The sequence below is a fragment of the Acinonyx jubatus genome, chromosome A2, assembly GCF_027475565.1.
Source record: "Acinonyx jubatus isolate Ajub_Pintada_27869175 chromosome A2, VMU_Ajub_asm_v1.0, whole genome shotgun sequence".
Lineage (NCBI taxonomy): Eukaryota > Metazoa > Chordata > Mammalia > Carnivora > Felidae > Acinonyx > Acinonyx jubatus.
Window position 1 is genome coordinate 138,649,090 of NC_069383.1, and position 20,178 is coordinate 138,669,267.

The following is a 20,178-nucleotide window of genomic DNA, read 5'->3' on the forward strand; positions in this document are numbered from 1 at the left end:
AGATCATGCAGGACCAGGGTAAGGGGTTTGGATTTTAGTTTTCTTTTATTGGACACCTAGAAGAGAGCATTAAGTACAATGCAACCCAATCCAGTGCACATTGAGCACAGAGTGGAGACATTGTGGCTGGCCTCCACAGCAACATCTACCCAGTCACTAGACACAGTTTTGTCTTGAATGCAAACTAGAGCAAACCAGGTCTTGCTGTCAGTGTACACTCCTACGCATGGCTCCCTGTCCCCACCTCCTCCCCACAGCCATGGACTGGAACATATACAAGGACCACAGGGCAGGACATTCAGTAGAGATTCTGAGAGAGACAGAAATGAAGAAAAGTTCATTGTGTGTCATACAAAACTTGAATAATGCACAGCTTCCTGCAAGGAAATAGGTATATAAACCCGTTGGAGCTAAAAAGAGAAGGCTTGCCTTCCAGTCACCATTTAGTTTTTTTTGTTGTTGTTGTTTTGTTTTCTTTTTGCCAGATGGCAGTTTTATGGTTTTATTAACACAAATGAGATGTGCACATAAGCTGTCTATTTATTTTTTTCACCGCATAGCCTGGCATTGGATTGGTGACCCTGATGTCCAGCTGGGTTTGTTTCCACAATGGCTTTGTTCTTGGAAGAGACATTGTGAGCATAAACCTCAAGTTCTGGCCCTTGAATCTTCCTCATACCCTGCTGTTACTGCCTCTGGGTTTCCGCCGGTTGTGCTCGATTTTGACATATCATTTTGACTGGTGCCAGATGAACTTCTTGATCCTCTTTTGAATGATCTTGGGCTTTATCAGAGGTCTGAGAACGGCAGTGATGCAGTGTAGGAGAGGGGTATCACCCCCGCGGGCAACGCTGAGAAAGATAAGGGTCTACGGCCACCACTTCTGATTGAATGTAGCTCTCTTCTTCTTGGTGGGGACATCTCTTTGAACATAGTCCTTAACACACTATTAAATTCGCCCTCATCGTGCTGTTTTGGTTTGTTTTAATCGCTATATACTTTCTGAGGTAGCATTATTTTCATAAAAATAATAAGAGCTGTTATCATTATCATTAACAATACCTGCAGTCTGCTGAGTAATGTCTATATGCCAGACACTGTGCTAAGTGCTTTTACTGCATTCTCTCAACCTTCTGAGTAGTTTACTATTATTATGCTGTTTTACAAAGGCGGAAACTTAGCCACAGTAAGATTAACTAGAGCTTACCCAAGATCATCCAGAGAGGGAAGATAGAGTCCAGGAGATTTAACTTCACCAAAAAAGGACCCTCACATATATTGTCAAATGAAAGAGTGTGCATGAGTTTGGGAGTAAACTAGGACTGAGTTGGAGACCTGTGACAGTTTCTTCAACTGTAATCCAGGGGTTATGACAGCACTGACTTCAAAGTGTTTGGTGGAATGAAATGAGATATAATTAAACACATAGGAGGGTGCCTAGCGCACAATAAATGTGCCCCACAAACCGTGTAATGTGGGCACTAGGCCTTGGTGCCCTGACATGCAAGTTAATAGTAGTTGTCTCAGAGGACTCTTGAGGACATGATAGTTTGCAAAGTTCTTAACACAGCACCTGGTATTTTCCTCTGCACCCTGTAAATAGTGGGGGGGGGGGGTGGCGCTCATGCTAATCTAAGAACAAATGATGTCTTGAATTTGTAACACCCATTGCAAACCAAAGTAGCAATTGGGGAGATCTCTTCTGTACTCATCATTTCTGAAACAGGAAAAAACTCGGTTATTGATAACATGAGTGCATCTGAAATCAACTTGTGGTAATGCTAATGAGCTGACACATTTTAACTCTGTCTGATACTGTTTCAGAAGGAGACAGTTGTGCTGCAGTGGACAAATTTAGTGCAAGACCTTTGAAGGAAAGTCTGATGTGTGATATTTAGTATAAGTCAGCTTCTGATAACAGTATGTTCTAGAGAATTGCAGATGTTCTCAAATCACATAATATTTCTCTAAAAAACTGTGTGTGATATTTATCTGATAGAGCATCTGGCATGACGGAGAGTGTGAGTTTCTTTTTTCCTGATTTAAAAACAACACCAATACTGCAGATCTCTGGATGAGCTCATCTGAAACATCCTGCATATGTGGCAGTGAGATTAATAGATTCCAGAATTGTGTCCCATGCTCACCCAGGGTTCATGTTAATGTGAAATGCAGTTGGTAAGTGCTGTGGCCTGTATCTGCCTTGTTCTTGAGGATTCGTGTGGGCCAGGCCAGGGCTGAGGGCACTGCTGAACCTGAATGAGGAAGAAAACAGGATTGCTGCCTTCATTGGGCTTGCTCTCAAGCACCAGGTCTTTTTCTCTCTGAAGTTATGCCCCCATTAAGGACAAAGAAATAGAAACTTTTCCTCTTTCAAATGAGGCAGCAAGGCAATAACTTCCCTCCAAAGGTTTTATCAACTTGAATCAAATCTTTCTTGGAAAGACCTGTCCCCTAATCTCACCAAGGTCGTGTAAATTCTGCATTTCCTTAAATTATTCTCTGGCCATGCTCTGAAGGAAGCCTTCACTGAATTCTTGCAATGACTGTGCTTCTGGTAGGCAGCATAGAAGTGGGGAGGGGAGGGTTTGGTGAGTGCTGTTCTGGAAGCTGGAAGGCTCCAGTTATCTCTGGCACTAGCCATGTGACCTTGGGCAAGGCCTGGCTCTCCTTGTCATCTAAGGTACATGAGGGACTTGGACACAGCTTCCCTTCATCTGTAACACCGTGTCAACACCAACTTTGCCCTTCCCCTCTGGAGACAGACACTTGATGTGCAAATTCCTTCTGGCCTGTAATGAAGAATGGCTGCTTCTTTATTTAGCCTGCAAATTCCCCTTCTTTGTTTGTAATGACCATCTAAAATAGAAGTTCTTATGCTGGAGTCCCCAGATAGACCCTTAAATGAGTTGCAAAAGCTGCAATATAGGTGAAATATTTAAGGGGCCAGGGGAAAGCTTTATGATTTTCATTTATTTATTCAGTAAATATTGAACACCTATTATCTTCCAGGCAATGAGCTAAGCAAGGGAAATAAAATGGTGATCTGGGCAGATACAGTCCCTGACCTCCGAGAGCCTCCTTTGTAATCAGGAAGATTCTAGAAATGAGTAAATGGGCGATCATGGTGTGGTAGGAAAGAGGTATGGTGGGTTCACGGGAAACACATAAGCTGCTACAGGAGCTTGGCAGAAGGGCTCCTCACCCAGACACGATCAGATTTTCACAGGAGTTCAGACCTAGAGAAACAAAAAAGAATAAATGCTTCAGAAGTAAAGGGAAATTGACATGATGCTAGTATGAGCATACATGAAGAAGTGATGACAGGTGGACAGATACACTTGAGATGTTAATTCATGGCTAATAAGGCACTCAGCATTGCAGAGTTTGGCTTAAAAGCTTTAAATGATCATTGCCATCACAATCATAGCTAATGCATATTGAGCTCTTAGTATGTACCAGTTCTTGCTAAGCATTTAACATCAGTTATCTGATTTAATCTTCACGAAATATCTGTGAGAAAGTCATATAGTCTGGCTTTATACATGAGAACGCAAGGGCTCATGGATATTAAATTATCAAGGTCCTCCAGCCAAAAAAAAATAAAAAATAAAAAGTAGCAAATCTGGGATTTAAATTCAGGTCTGGGTGATTCTTAAGCTTAGCACAAGTTTAGATTTTTGGATAATGGGGAGGGTGTACCTGGAAACTTCACCTTCCAAATAGTTGCAGAAGCACGTTTTCTTGGGGCTTTGTATCTTTTGGATCAAATCTAAGGCCAGGCCTTAGATTTAAAAACAAAAATCAAACGTCAATACCATCTGTTTCTCCTCACAGTGGAAGACATTCTCTTCTGGGCAGGCTTTGAGAGGCCCTCAATTACCAGCTCAAATTGAGATGGTTTAGTATACTTGTCTATGGCCCAAAACCAGTCATGGAGTTCAAAGAAGAAGCAAAGCTCTAAGGGGCTTATTAACAATTTAACATTTCCAAAGCATGTGGGATTGCTAATTCCATTTGCCACAGAAATGCTGGCATAATGATTGAGACCTAGTCACTGTAGGAATGCCAAAATGTGAAATCCATTGTGTAGTGGCATGGGCCCCTACTGTCTTATTGTAAGCCGCTGTAAGATCCTCTTTATCTGGCAGAGCACCTTACTCTTTCTCTTACAATTGACATTGACACCTCCACATCCAGAGTGTCTGTATTATCTCTTCCTTCTCTTATGAGAGTTTGATCCAAAAGATACAAAGCCCCTTAGCTTTTATTGATAGTCTTACTCCCCAAACACCTGGGGATGTCCTTGCCCTAAGAAGTAGGCTGGTTTATCATTCAACAAGCTTTTACTAAGGGCAGGGGATATAGAAGGGAGTTAGCCCATGCTCTCAAGAAGCCATGGCCAGTAATCAAAATTCTTTCAAGGAAGGAGGAAGGATTTATTTGTTCATGTAACTGAAATTCTAATGGTAGAGTTGATTCAGGCATGGCTGGATTTGGAAGCATAAGCAATGTCACTTCGTGTCTCTCTACTTCTTTCACACAGCTTCTTCCCAAGGAAGGTAATGTGAACACCAGCAGTTCACATTAGATTAGATTAATTAGGATTGCATCCTATTAGGTTATAGTGGAACGATTGTTTTTCCCAGCAATGCTTATTAAAATTTTGCACAGAAAACTCTGGTCCAACTTGAGTTACATACCCATTGCTGAACCAGGAACCATGGCCAGAGGGATAGGGTGCTCTGAGCAACCAGATCTAGATCCTGAGTCCATGTGTGAGGCCATGTAGAAACAATTCCATCCCAAGCACAAAGAATACAATAGTTTCTTACAAGGGAAAGGGGTGCCATACACAGAAGATTGCAGAAGGAAAGCTGTGTATACAAAACACAGAGGGATGGGTGTAAAGCATTAATGGAGCCCAGAAAAGTAGGGAGAAAGCTCAGAATTGCGTCCCAGAGGGGTTTGTATTTGAACAGAGTCACAGGGTAAATAGAAAGTCACAAATAGAACCGGAGAGTGAACTGTAATTTATTCCTGCTTTGGCTAATGCTCCAATAGTAAGTGACCTGGGAAAATCATTCATTCATTCAAAAGAAGTTCACAAAGCATCTACCAGCCAAGTTAGTGCTGGAGCTGCAGTAATGGACAAGACAGAAGCTGCTGTGCTTCTCATGTATATTACAGTCTAGAACGGTGACAAGCCCTTAATAATTGCACAAATGATAAAACAGCTATCCTTAGGAGTGCTTAAGAAGGAAAGATCACTATGCTAGTGTCAAAGTATACCTGTGCCTTGCATTTCAGTTTCCGGAACCATAACATGGAAAAGAAGATTCTTACGTCCCTCTCCCATAACCAATCAATAGCACATAACACAGTGAGGAAGGCAGATAAATTCGTTTACACACACGTATGTATGCATGCACACAAGAAAATCAGAAAACACGTTGAAATAGTAAAACTTAGGGACACGTCTGCTCCTGTACTTAGATGGCTTATTGAGTATCACCTTAAAATACATCATTTTCTTACTACCCAAAAGATTCCTTTGTCCTTACCCTCTTAGTGTTCCCAATTGAATGCTTATATTTTTATACCCAAAGTCCTTAAACCATTGTATCTACATTCAGTATAAACACCATCATCTACCTTTTGTTATTTCCTCCTGTCAAGCATTTTGGGGGTCAACAAACATTTTTTTTTTGTCCTGATAGGAATGGAAAACTTGGCATGGTGCTCTTAAACTACTGACTCTATTATTTACTAATTGAAATTGATTATACTCTTTTGTAACCATCCTGATCGTAAAAAAGAGTCCATTGTAGAATCTGCCCTTGTAGGTATTTCAAGTGGAATTTACCTGCCCATTTGTACACACCTGAAAATCGAAATGGAGAGCAGATATGAGGCCACATGTGCAGATGACACAGCTGTAATGAAATGGCATTTGCAACGGGAGCCTCTCTATGAGGGATGGCAGAAGTGTGCCATGTTTGCCTGGATTCTCTTGTACCCGGTGGCTTCGATTCTTGATTAAATGAAAGCCAGATTGCTTATGGTTAACATTTTTAATGGGTTCATTCTCCAAGGTAGCTCATAAAGGCCCACTAATAAATCAAAGAGCCCTTCTAATCAGAATTTCAAGGGATACTACAACGTTGCTGATGCATTAATGAATTAGGAGCCCTGGAAGCTAGGTTCATAATTTTTTCTGAAGTCTCGACTCCCTGTCCTATATGTGTGTGTGTGTGTGTGTGTGTGTATACACACATATATATGTATATGTATGTATATATATATACATACATGTATATGTATATGTATGTGTATATATACATACATGTATATGTATATGTATATGTATGTATATATACGTATACATATGCGTATGTGTGTGTATATATATATATATATGTATGTATATATATACTTCCTCCTTCCCCCACCATCCCTCCCCCCAAGAAAGAGAGACTTGAAAAGGAAGTTGGGGATAAATGTCTCAGTGTCAAAGCTAGCAATGTGTCTTCCACAAGACAAAGTGAGTTACTAGGAGAAAAATTCCCAAATGATTTAAAAGATACCATTTAAATTCTATTAGAATTTTTTGAAATAAAAGGCAGTGAGTTAAGTGAGAATAAGATGTAAACCTTCCTGCAATATTTGATTGCTAATGAACAGAAAGCATTAATCTTAGCAACAGAAAGAGAAAAATGCATAGCGGTTTTCATTAAATCAAGTAAATGATGAAATGAGTTAGTCAGTAGAAACCATTTTAATTTTCTGAATGTGAAATGTGTAGCTTATAACAAATAAATTCAAAGCACCTTTCTAAGCAAGTTTTGCCTATAAAAAAATGTGGGTTATAAAGATGTTTGGTATTTTCTTCTTTATAGATAGTCAATATTTTAATGCAGTGACATTAATTGTGCAGAATGAAATGCCCCTACTATCTGGGCTTAAAAAAAGTTGGCATCCAGTGCAACGTCCCTAATGGATCTTCAACACTATTACAAAATGATTGATTGTTGTCATAGTCATTTTAGCAGCTTTCAGAGCTGTTATATTTTTAATTAAATTGGCTGTGAATTTCATAAGTGGCAAAGGTTGATAAACTATCGCTTGGTACAATATTACTATTCTTCTCAGTGTGGCTGTCATAGTTGGTACGTTTATGTGCATAATCTTAACATTCCATAAGTCTCTTTGGTCCCAGGCATTGATCTGCAAGATTACTTGCTGTTTGGAGATGGGGGAAGAAATGTAAAAATTAACTCAGCAAAGCACATGATTCTGAGACATTACTTGAACAGAGAGGAGATCTAGCCTCGCAACCCCACTGTCAGTTGGCTTGCCATCCTCCCTTGCTTGAACCTCATTGACATGGGGAAGCAGACATGGTTAGTAGGTCAGAGTGCCTATTCTTCCACCAATAGGTTGTGAGAGGCTCCTCTGAGCCAGGCCCAGGGCTGAATGCTGTGAACACAAGCATGAGTCTAGATGGAGCCCCAGGCACTGATCCATCTGAACAAATAGGGTCCAACTCAGAGAAGTGCTCTGAAGGAAAGTGCTCATCTATAATGAAGGAGGCTACTAAGTCACAGGTGCAGGCAAGGCTCCTCTGAACAGGTGGCCCTGGAGCTGAGATCTGAAGGTGGGAGAGCAGACAACAACACAAGGAGGGGGAAGAAGTGTGTTCCCAGCTAGCGAGCACCATGTGCATGGGCTCTGGGGTACCAAGGAACAATTTCAAGACCTGAAAGAAGGCAGTGGGCTGGAACCCAGAGCAAGGGTAAGGTGGGGAGGGGAGTGCTTTTAGCCATGGACACAGTGCCTGCATTTCCAGGAAGCCCCAGGGAATTGACTGACACCCATCGGGATAGCTATCAAAATGGTTCCATCAAGGCAAAATGCCCCACTCTTATGTATATGACTTCTATTGGCCATGAGAGAATCTGGGTTTGTATCCCAGCTGAGCTGACCGACTCTGGCAAGATACATAATCTCTGACCCTCGGTTCCCACACTTGTCTAGTGGGGCTAATAATAGTGCCTCTATCACTGGGTTGCAAGGATTATGTTATCCTTCATGCAGTGCTGCATGTGGTTTATGGCTTGTAGGAAGTACCTAATCCATAGTAACTGTCTTAGAACAAGTGAAGTAATCAAGATATAGTGAATGGATTTTCTTATTGTCCCTTTGTAGCAAAAGAAAATGGGGTTTCACTTTTTATAAAGAGGCAGATGCCTCTGAAATGGGCTTGAATTTCCTTCTACCTCTTGGTCAGCTTTTGCGCATGAGAAATTTCTCATTAGGCTACTAGCTCTTCATGAGTAACCTCCCATTGATTTGTGTATTCAGCTAGTTATGGGTACCTGACAACCAGCTAGTAATGTCCAAAGCCCACAGATAGTAAAGGTTTGACCTCAACACATAGAAGGCAGTGTTCTGGCTTTAGTTCAACATTGTTCATCATAGAAAAAATTCAAGCTTTGGAATCACACAGACCTAGGGCTCCATCCTGGCTGAGACACTTATTGTCTGTGAGAGCTTGAGCAAATTATCCTTTGTGAACCTCATTTTTCTCAACAGCAAAATGAAGCTAATTCTATTAATTATATTGGATGTTATGCAGTTTACCTAAAAGAAGGCAAAATGCCTGACCTATAGCAAACACCCACAGTTGTGGCTCTTCTAATTATGTAGCTCAACCTACTGATCATTTCCACTGAATTCACCATTATGTGGGGACTGGGGCAAGTGTAGTGGGGACTGAATCCCATTTGGTTATGAAGCCTTTATTTCTAAGGCGGACAAAGTAGATGTCATTTTCTGCACTGCACAAATGACCTCCACATCCTCCTATAAAACTTTTTGGGTTTGGATACATGATTACTTCAATGAGACATTCACAACAACAACTACAGAACAGCTTAGAATATCAGGGGACCCTCAGAAGACCAATGAGTATACAGGGATATCGTATTAGTTAGTAAAAATTGTGCGTGGAGTAAACATGGCAGTTACTTTCAGTGGCATAATCTCCATAGTTTCCAACAAGAGGCTGGCAAATTGCAAAGGAGGGAAAAGAATATCTCAGTTTTCCTACTTTGAGGTTACAGATGAGCCACAGAGCTACCATTTGTATTTGCAGGCGATTTCAATCATTCTGCATACACACTCACCCTGGCAACATTTCAAAGCATTATTCCACATTACGGTAGTATTTTATCATGCGTCACAAGTCTGCCACAGTTCTCTCCTTGGCAAGAAAGTGCTCCAGGCTAAGTATCAGATTTTGTCAGTAGGAAAAAAAGGAATTGTTACAATCCAGAAGTGGCTGGGGAAACATACCTTCAAGTGCTACAAATTTGTAAAGGTAAAGCTCCAGTAGAAAGACAGACTAGGGACAAGCAAGCTTATGTTCTGTTGGTTTCTGTATGTTCTTTGCTATGTTTCCCGCTTGGGCACTAGACCCAGCTGGGGCAACCTACAAATTCTCATGCTCACAATGGAGAGGGAGATGGAAGTTGCACCCCGAGTAATTTACATCATCTGGTCTTTTGTGTCTGTCACCCAGGGAGGTGGGTTCATATCCTCACTGACATGGATTATCTGGTCACGTCATTCTGCCTTTCTCTTGGTGAGACCCGGGGCTGGCTTGAAAAGGATTGTGTGCTTCTTTCCATTTCATCCATCCAATCAAGACATATTTATTTGGCATCTTGTCTCTGCCAAGCCTTTACCAGACACTGGAAACCACAGTGAAGATGACAGACATAAGCCCAGAACTTACAGGTGCCATGTCGGAGCCTATGAGGGGTGTCCAGGGTCCTAGGGAAGCACATGGGTGAGGCATTGACTCAGATTTTGGTGGGGCGACATTTACATCAAATTCCAAAGGACACATGAATGATTACAAGGAACAACCCAGTTCCTCCTGTCCCTGCCTGCCTCCAGTTCTTAGCCTGTCTGAGGGACAGGTGAAACTGGGATATGAAAGAGCATGGTACAAATTCAAATACCTCCTTGTTTCCCAAATATCAGCCAGTAATCACAGTTTCTGCCATGTATAGGAACCACTTTTACTGTGATTTATGTTGCTTCAAATCAACTTCCTTTTTCTACCTGAAAACATTCATGGAAAAAGAAATGGCTGTATCATTCTTGTAACAGAAGAGTGGTAGAACGTGCTATAAATAGAAGGCAACTACAAAAGTAAACATAATGAAAAATAAAACGGTGTTATTAACTTTCATCGGGATGCTGCTGTTTGAGCCTGAGGCCTGTTCTCTTCTGGTACAAAAAAATGGGAGATCATCAAGCCTTAGAGCAGGTGTGAAGGACAAAGGAGCATCAAACTCAGCACGATCCTGGAAAGAGCACAAGGAGAAAGGGATGTTGAAACTAAACAATCACTGTGAGATTCTGCATGCTTTAAGGTCATGACTCTGTGTGACCTAAAACCACCTGTGTACCTCCAAAGGAACATGTCCCACAAGCAGTCCAGGGGAGTGAGAACATGAAGTTGCATGCAATGCAGGGAAAGAGATAATGAAATGAGTGGCTTTGCAGGCCTTGTTAAGGAGTTTGGATTTCATCCTGAAAGGTTGGAAAACCAGGGAAGCAAGATGGCTGGTTGGCATGGTCTGACTTGCATTTCAGAAAGACCCCTCACCTGCAGAGGGTGGGGGCCAGGGATGGACCGTGAAGAGCAAGCTGGAAGAAAGGGTATGCAGGGAGGCTTTGGAAGAACCCAGAGGTAAGAAGACAGTGGCAAAAACTAGAAAAGTGAATGTGGGGAGGGAGAGAAGGAAAAGAAACCTATAAAACTTCTTGATTAAGTGAACATAGCAGATACTCAAAATGTTTTCTAAATGATGTGGCTCTAGACCTTTAGAAAAAGCCAGGTCAGTCCACCTGGTCTACCAGCTTTTGGCCAAGAATCCATAATCTCTCAACTCATCCCTATTGCCCTCCCCAGGCCTCCTTCCTACATCCTGCTATGGGTCTCATTGTTCTTTGAGATCCCTCTGCAGTGAGGTCTGCAAACTAGGCCTGAGAGTTGATAATGATGTAGTGCCTCTGGGTTCCTCATGGGGTCTGGGAAGTTCTCAGTTTCTCACATTATCTCCCACTTGTGGCACGGCATCAGTTTTAACCATGGTAATTTTATGCCCAGGGGAAATTTGGCAATGTACAGAGACATTTGTGGATGTCACAAGTGGTGGGGAGGGGTGTGTTAGTCACATCAAGCAGGTGGAGACTAAGGATGCTGGTGAACATCTTACAATGCACAAAACGACCCCCCACAACTGAGCATTAACTGACCAATAATGCCAATAGTGCCTGAGTTTGACGACCCCTGGCAGGACAATGGCAACACCAAAAAGTGTTGCATGATGGCAGAGAAAGAAGGCTATAGAGGGGCAACTGCTTCTATCAGAACACTATTATTTGCATTGAATAGACTGTGTGCCATTACAGGTGTGTGCACTAGGGGAGAGAGGGAGGTTGAGGGTGAGGAAGCACTGCTTCCTCTGAGTTTAACAGTATTGGGATCAGACCCAAGGCTGGGCAGCCAGTTGGAAGACAGCAGCCAAAAGCAAGCCCTGCTCTCTCAGACACGTAGGGCTGCTGGAGTGCTCCCGTGAGGACAGGAGAGGCTGTGGGGTGAGTATCCAGGCAGATCAGGTGTATCCACGGGAGGAGCTCATTCAGCCGAGCACCCCAGCAGGTATATTGAAATTCCAGGAATCTTCCCACTGCTTTGGCTAGTCTCCAAGCCTGCCCAGGAAACAAACATCTCTGTTTTCAGAAGATGGTAGCAATAATGACTTTTTCCTGGGGGCGGGGGGGAATGCCAGAAAGATAAATACTTTGTAAATCACTGCATGTCTCCTGCCAGCAAGCTTTGAGTCTATTTGTGAAACATTTATCTCCTTGTATACTCACCGACACACCCCAAATTATCATTTAGTTAATAAACCTAATAGCCTGAGGTATGCCAATCAATAAGAAAGAATGCAGAAAGCTGAATCTGAGGCATCATGGTATTGAACTATCTGCAGAAAGCTATGAGATCTTCCTCTATAGTGAACATGCTTCCAGTCCACTGGGATACTAAGAGGGGCTGATATGTTCTTATCGTATTTGGAAAGTTAGAGAAATAGTATATGCAGACATTCAGTTCTAATTCATGAATGAGATGGACATTGAATTTCTCTTTATTCAATGAATGTAGAGTCTGTGAATAAGAATGGATGGGCTTTCATGCAAACTGGAGGCTCTGTTTCACTTCTGTGGACAGGAGCAACTCTGTCTTCATCATGTGCACACAACAATCCAGTAGTTGACTACATAAGCAAATATTTTTAGGGAAAAGCCCCTCTGAATAAATATATAGGCATATTGAAAGACTTTTATATACTTCTTTAAGAATCAGGCAGATCTAGTAGACAAAGTTAGGATGTGTAAGAAGTAGACAACTTCAGAGTCCTATTCTTCACTATAAATTGGAAAAGCCTGATTTTTCTCCCTTGCTCCCCTCCACATTTCCTCTGTGAGTGTTGCTGGGAGGTCTCTCGAAGCTAGGTGTTAGATAAATGCATATTTGGAGCTTAGGTGCTTATAAGCTATAGCAAAGATATCCTACTTGGTTTGGGCACCAAAGTCCATTGATGGGTTCAACATTCCCATCCTAACTGTGGAAGTAAATGGCAACTCCCAAAGGACCTTCTCCCATGGACTGCATTTTTTTTTTCTTGAGTTTCCCTTACAAGGGAGCACACAGAGAATCCTCATTTAGGAGCAGATGGAGGTAAATATCCTGGGTTCACTGTCCAGCAAATGCATCCAGGCTGACTTCACTGATCAATATTGCACAGTGAGAATACCACTAAAATTCATTAGCAGGATTAAAGCCATAACTTTTGCCATCCCTGAGACCACTGGGAGTACTTCCTTTGTTTACTCTTGGGCCAGGGATTATCCTTTCCTTGAATTATAGTGAAATCTGTCTTAAGTGATCACCTAGGGACCATCCAAAATTGGTAACTTGGTAGAGGTTGAACTTTAGCTAAAGGTCAAACAAAATTCTCTGGAAACCTTAGGGGTTGCTTAAAGGTGAAAGAAAAAGTTGAAATGAAAATTGACTTAATCCCTGGTTTATGAACCAAGTAGCACAGCCAAGCAAGCTGAGGGATGCATTCAGGTCATAAATGCATCTTGACTTATCTTTCTGAAATTCCTCATCCTTTCTGTCAAGTGCCATGGCCTTTCTGGCTTGTTAATCATATGCCTAGAAATGCTTTTATTTTCCAAGGATGCTCATACATTTTGAAAACCTTGTGCTGTGTGTTTGTGACCCATGAAAGGGGTGATGTTACATACCATCTCGGTCAGGCTCTTCTCACCACCCAGAGAATGGGAGCCACCAAATGCCTTGAAGATCCTAAGTGTCTTTACCTGGGAAGTGGAAATTGGCTTAACTAACATCAGGACATCCATTCAGTGTAGTAAGGACTTTTTAGAGGAAGAGATCCATATTCTGTTATACAAAGAATTATCTTTATATTGTATCATAGAGACATAGCATAGAAAATTTAAAAATATAATCTATCTTTTGATACTCTATAAAGTACTCAGAGTAGAATTTTAAGCAATCTTGAGGTAGCTCTGGAACTTCCAGGCTAAAGCTAAGAAGGCAAAGAACAAAGGAAGATGGACCAGTGTACTTTCCTTATTCCTTCCTGTAAATAGAGAAAGAACCAGATACATTGGGTCCACATCCCAATGGTGACACGTTTTGTAGCTTGGATTGATCACTGTAACCCACTCAGCCTCTATTTCTTTATCTGTAACAGGACAAGCAATAATAATCCATATAGATGGGATCTATTAAACACTTAGATATCATATCCTAGACTGGCCAGAGACTTCATAGATAGTATATCTTGATGAATTCCCACCATAAGATTTGTGTGAGTAATGGTATTTCCATTGGAGGTGGTAAGAGTGTCTGTGAAATATTGGTCAAAAATACAAACTCTGCAGGAATGCTGAGGACCTTCAGTGACATGGTAAGTGAAAGTCACAGCGCAGCCTGCCTGCTGCCTAAGGGTATTTCCATGACAATCAGTTTTATTCCTATGTTTCCCTGGGACCATGCATTTCATAGTCCTTGCACTGTGATGATAAGGGAGTTTCCCTACTATTTGTAGATTCCTCACATATTATTTAAACAGTGCTGAGTGCTGGGAGCACAGTGAGCCTCTGAACAGATGTGTTTTGTGCTGGCTGTGTTTAGGGTCACAGGCTCTGTTGTGCAGTCCAGGTCCAGGTGAAACAGAGGTAGAGGAAAAGGAATTAGGGAGATGGCCCTCATGGGTGAAGCACGCTGCCTTAAGGATTTCTTGGTATGGAAGCAAGATTAACTCAGTACGCCCAGTTCAGGATATGTAGGCTTTTTGTTGTTCCGTGTTAATGTTAATGTTATTGGGGCAATCTAGTTGATTTCTGTACAGAAGAAACTGGCGTTCTGAAACAAGTATGTTTTCCTGAAGTGAAGCCATCCATACCCTCTGTGCCTTCCTCCTATAACAAAAGACTTCTGTGTGTTAATGGTAATGGAGCCAGTGCAGGTCACAGGTTTGAATCAGCTCAGCTCAGTATCCTAATTGAAGACTCCCTGGAAACCAGGTGGACAGCCGCCACAAAGGCAACCTTTGGAGACAGCCCAGAAATGGCATACATACCTGAAGGTTTGATTCTGTTGTCTCCAGCTTCCTGGAGCCTGGCTCTTGGTATTTGTCCAGAACAACTACCGCTCTTCCCTTAACAATATTTAATTTCTGATCACAGCTGTTGTTTCCAAAAGCACCCCAGAGCAAGAATGGCACACAATGATGCCATCTTCTTTCTAGAAATCCTTTCTTATGTCCAAGCTAATGAGCCAACAGCTAAATGAAAAATGCTTCACGAAGGCCTACAAACTTGGACACAGCTTTCCTCTCTGACTGATGTCATAGTGACGCCAAGTTATTAGCTTAACCTGCAGTCAGGATAACTAATTACTAGTCTGCATCCTCTTCCTATCTAACAGTGGTGTCATGCTGGAAATCCTATCCTTTACCAATAATGGCAATTCCACCATCTCCTTAGCCATTTTCAGTTATTCTTCATCAGGTGAAGTACATTCAACTCCATATAATTGTGAGGTTTCTTACAAAAGCTGGTTGATTAGTGGACTGAAACAAAAGAATAATGGGAACTTCAGGTCCACAGCTCAAGTCTACTCAGTGTCTTCTAAGAGCTTTAGAGGGGATTTAAGGTTAATAATAAATCTAGATGTTTCAACTAATGAATGGATAAAGAAATTGTGGTTTATATACAAAATGGAGTAATACGTGGCAATGAAAAAGAATGAAATATGGCCCTTTGTAGCAACGTGGATGGAACTGGAGAGTGTGATGCTAAATGAAATAAGCCATACAGAGAAAGACAGATATCATATGTTTTCACTCTTATGTGGATCCTGAGAAACTTAACAGAAACCCATGGGGGAGGGGAAGGAAAAAAAAAAGAGGTTAGAGTGGGAGAGAGCCAAAGCATAAGAGACTCTTAAAAACTGAGAACAAACTGTGGGTTGATGGGGGGTGGGAGGGAGGGGAGGGTGGGTGATGGGTATTGAGGAGGGCACCTTTTGGGATGAGCACTGGGTGTTGTATGGAAACCAATTTGACAATAAATTTCATATATTGAAAAATAAATAGATAAATAAATCTAGATGTTTCTATACAAGACCCTGATTATTCTAAAGCCTACTTTTCTATATGATAGGTCTAAAGAAATTCATACAAAAGAAGAGCCTGTCAAATTATAAGAGTTTGTCAAATTATAGCCCACATGCTAATCAAACCCACTGCTTGCTTTTGTAAATAAAGTTTTATTTGAACATAGCCATGATTTTGTGTTGTCTGTAGTGCTTTTGCACTACAACAGCAGTGTTGAGTATTTGCAACACAAATGGTAGGCCTGCAGAGCCTAAAATATTCACTCTCTGGCCCTTTCTATAAAAAATAGAGTACTTATCCCTGCCCTATCCTAAAATAGGGACGAAGGGGTTAAACAACATGCTACAACACACACTCTGTGAGGGCAGAGATCATGGCAGTTTGTTTACCTGTATAGCCCCAGGGTCTCATGGGTAACACTCAACACAGGAAAGGCATTAGATTTCCTTCCACTCTCTAGAAGTTCCCTTCACTTTTATTCTTTATCCACTCCCCATCCCCACTGACTATAGGATAGGAATCTCAGTATCATCATCTGCCTTCAATCTTACTTCCTCTATTTGCATTTTGTCAGCTTATAATCAAATGGTGTTTTTTATTAAACAAACTATCTTTTTAAGAAAAAAATTTAGAGAGAGAGGGGAGAGTAGGAGAGGGGTAGAGGAAGAGAGAGGCAATATTAAGCGGGCTCTACACTCAGTGCGGAGCCCAATGTGAGGCTCAGTCCCACAACCCTGGGATCATGACCTAAGCCAAAATCAAGAGTCAGATGCTCAACCAACTGAGCTACCTAGGTGCCCCTAAACTAATGCTCTTAATGCCCCTTACAGTTCTGGGCTCTGGGAGATACAGTATGAACAAGAAGCCAGATCATACCCAAATCTTCAAAGAGATTACTCTCGTGGGAAAGACAGACAAAAACAAGTAAACGCACAAACATTCATCATCTCAGATAGCGAGAGGAAACAAGGTAATATGATAACAGTATTTGTGCTGGAGCAAATGAATTTTGATAGAGGTATCAGAGAAGATTTACCAAAGAGAGAACATTTCCCTTGATAACTAAAAGGTGAGAGGCAAGTCTCGGGAAACCTAGGGACAGAGAATTTTCAATGCAGAATAAATAGGGATGGAGAAAGCCTTAAGTCTAAGATAAGCTTGGCATGCTCAGAAAATGTAAAGAAGGCCAGGGTGCCTGGAGCATTGGTGAACAGGCAGAAGGAACTGTGGTTACAAAGGCAGGTGGTGGCCTAGAAGTCATGTAGACCTGGTATGAGATTAGAGTTGTAGGGTATTATTATAAAAGGAAATGGCATGATCTAAGTTGTACAAGGATCCCTTTGGCTGAGCTGGAAGAAGGCACAGGTGCAAACAAGGAAATCGATTGGGAGGTTATCACAGTGTTTTGTAATAGATCATGGTACAGTGGAGGTGAAGAGAAGTGGGCCATTTGGCAGCATGTCTTTTTTGTTGATGAAATACAGCAGGTCAATTGTGTTGATGGAGTTGACTATGAGGGCTCAGAGACTAAGAACTAACTCCTGTTATTTATCTTGAGTAACCAGATGGATGATTAGCAATATTTATAGGAAAACTGACATAGGATGGGGAAGGTACTAGTCAGGTGTTTTCTTTTGGCTATCAGAAAAATGAGGTTGTTGCTGCATATGTAAGAGCACTCATCAGGGAACTTGTTGAATACACAGGGTTGGAGCTCATTAGAGAGTTCCAGGACAGAAACAAATTTGGGAGCCATGGATATGGTGTTTAGAGCCATGGCCTTAAATGGGATCATGTGAGTGGTTAGGGGAGTAAAGTAAATTGTTGAGTATCAAGGTCAGGCAGATACTTCCAGGTTGGGTATGAGAGAGTAGAAAAACTTTGCAGACAAAGGGCACTCCCAGTGCAAAGGGCCTGATGTGGACCACAATTGGAGAATGTAGCTGGAGAATGGTGAGTGTGGGAGAGATTAGAGCAAGATGGGGATAGAAGGGAGTTTGGATTTTATTCCATGTGTGATGGGATGACAGGGGCCCAAGATTGTCAGTTATAGGGCTTAAGAATCTGAGCTCTAGAGAAAGGATGCCTGCAATTGTCTACCATTTCTGCTGCTTCCTGGGCCAGGTAACCTTTTTGTGCTACAGTTCTATCATCTGTAATATAGAGGATGGTACTACACTCTACTGCACAGGGCTCTTGTGAAGATTAAATAAAATAATGTATGAAATGTGCTTCCATCAGTGCTGAGCATACAGTAAATGCTCAGTAAGTGTCTGCTCCAATTATTACTGGAGAGGATCACATGATCTGACTTACTGTTCAGTGATGCTGGACTCTACAGTCTCAAGAGTAGAAACAAGAGTAGGAAGTGGTTGTGGTCATCTAGGGGAGAGATGCGCCTTTCTTTAAATCCCATGGAGTCCCACCTCTTTCCGCGACTTTTCCATGATAGACACCATTCTGTCTACCTTGTTCTTTGGCTGTCAGAGCCAGTCATACCCTTATTTTGCACCTAGCGTGTGAAATGTCCTATATTGTTCTTCTCTCATATCTCTGTGACTAAGTCAGGAGCCTCTCAAGAAATGTACCCTGTCTTTGGCCCTTCCATCGCATTCCTAATCAGCACATGATGGCGATAATGCATAGCCATCACCCCCAATGAAGAGAAAAACAATAGTCTGTGTCAGCATGTAGCATCAGGAACTTATGCAGACCACAGCACATTCCCTAGGACACGTCCAAGTTGTAGAACAGGAGAAACAGAAAAGCTGTGGGACTCCAGCCTGAGTGCCTTGAGAAGCCAGCCAAGAGGAAGCCTCAGTCCCTGAGCTGGGAGTGAGGCAGAGGGAGTGGGGGCATAGGCAGGGATGGCGCCTCAGCAGGCACAGAGTTTTCAGGCTCATTTATATCCTGCGGATATGTGCAAAGAGCTGGACAGGCAATTCAAATTCATTTTTGAGGTCACAGCACCAAACTTGGGCTGTGTTAGCTCCCAGAGCCATTAATGGAGTAATGTGTTCTCTCACTGTAAGTGGGAATCAAAAAGACTTTAATGGGGCTTCATTAGATCCATCTGTCCATCCATCACCACTTGACGCCAGAAACAGGAACACCCCTAACTAATTAGATTTATCCTAATCCCCTTTCTGCCTCGTCAGTCCTCCTCAGAAGCCATCTGTGGGTTTAGAGTTCAGACCCTTAAGAATTATGCTAATCAGTCTTTTTCTAATTTAAAATGTTCATCTGATGGCCATGATTTGAAACTTCTTGCTGTGACAAATGGGAATCCATTGTAAGATTTTGTGCTAATTTTAAACACCCTCATCCTCTGAAGTGCCACATAATGGACCATTTCTAAGAAAATAGTTAGGTGAAGATCATACAGTCTTGGGGCTGGACGGTTAGTAAGAAAACCAGAGTCAGCATTGGGGAGAATTTAAATTTTTTTTTAATACGAGTAGGAGATGATTTGCTTTCATTTGTAGTCTCAAAAAGGAAGGTGCCTGAATTATTAAGCATGGGAATGGATTGTATATTTTGGTGGTGCGGCCACTGGTGTGTAAAATGTAGGGGAGAACCAATTCACAGAGGTAGGTGCCCAGAGGGAAATTATTTAGGAGTAGATTTTCATACCCCTTGCATCCTCTGGAGCCTGTGGCCTGGTCATTAGAGGCTGGTATGGAATGTTAAGCAGACTTCTGTGCAGAGAGGTCATCCCACATTGCGGTGGTTTGAACCTGGCAGGAGAAAGGGCACTTTCTGACATAGCACAGTGACATTTCCCTTAGAACCTAAACACCCCAGGCCTTTAGTGGGATGAATACCAATCATCAGCTTTGGTATAAGGCCGTCAAAACGGAGCGCTCCATGGAAAGACTGATACTACATTAACTACTTGTTGAGTGAATAGCAGAGAGTCGTAACTGGGAATTATAGCCCAGAGTGGCACTTCCCAAACTAACACATGCCCATAAATCTCTTGGATCTTGTGAAAATAATTTTGATTCAATAGGTCTGGGATGGAGTTTAAGAATCTGCATTTCTAGCAAGTTTCTAGGTGACACTGACACTGCTGGTCTAGAGACCACACTTGGGGTAGCAGGGGAGGTTAAGAGTTTAGGGAGCAGGAAGAACCAGGTTCAAGTCCTGACCATTTACTGGTCAGGAAGCCTTAGGCAAATTACTTTCCCTCTGTACCTCTTTCATTCAACAAATATTTACTGACTTTCTACTATTCACCAGAAACTGAGCTCAGTGAAATAGCTGAATCAAGACAGAAAATGTCCCTGCTCCCCTAGTTTTTTTTTAAATTTTTTAATGTTTATTTTTGAAAAAGAGAGAGAGAGAGAGAGAGAGAGAGAGAGAGAGAGAGAGAAAATGC

At 41.9% G+C, this 20,178-nt stretch overlaps 1 protein-coding gene and 1 long non-coding RNA gene across 15 annotated transcripts in view; one reads left to right on the forward strand and one right to left on the reverse strand.

The window, feature by feature from the left end:
* Positions 1 to 20,178, forward strand: part of FHIT (fragile histidine triad diadenosine triphosphatase) — a 1,399,071-nt gene that overhangs the window by 1,328,677 nt on the left and 50,216 nt on the right. The window lies entirely within an intron of this gene.
* The window catches only part of LOC113593582 (uncharacterized), a 328,454-nt gene continuing 308,748 nt past the window's right edge, over positions 473 to 20,178 (reverse strand). For both annotated transcript variants that reach the window (XR_008297398.1, XR_008297397.1), the window contains one exon: positions 473 to 3,239. This is a non-coding gene — a long non-coding RNA (uncharacterized LOC113593582). The remainder of the gene's footprint in view (positions 3,240 to 20,178) is intronic.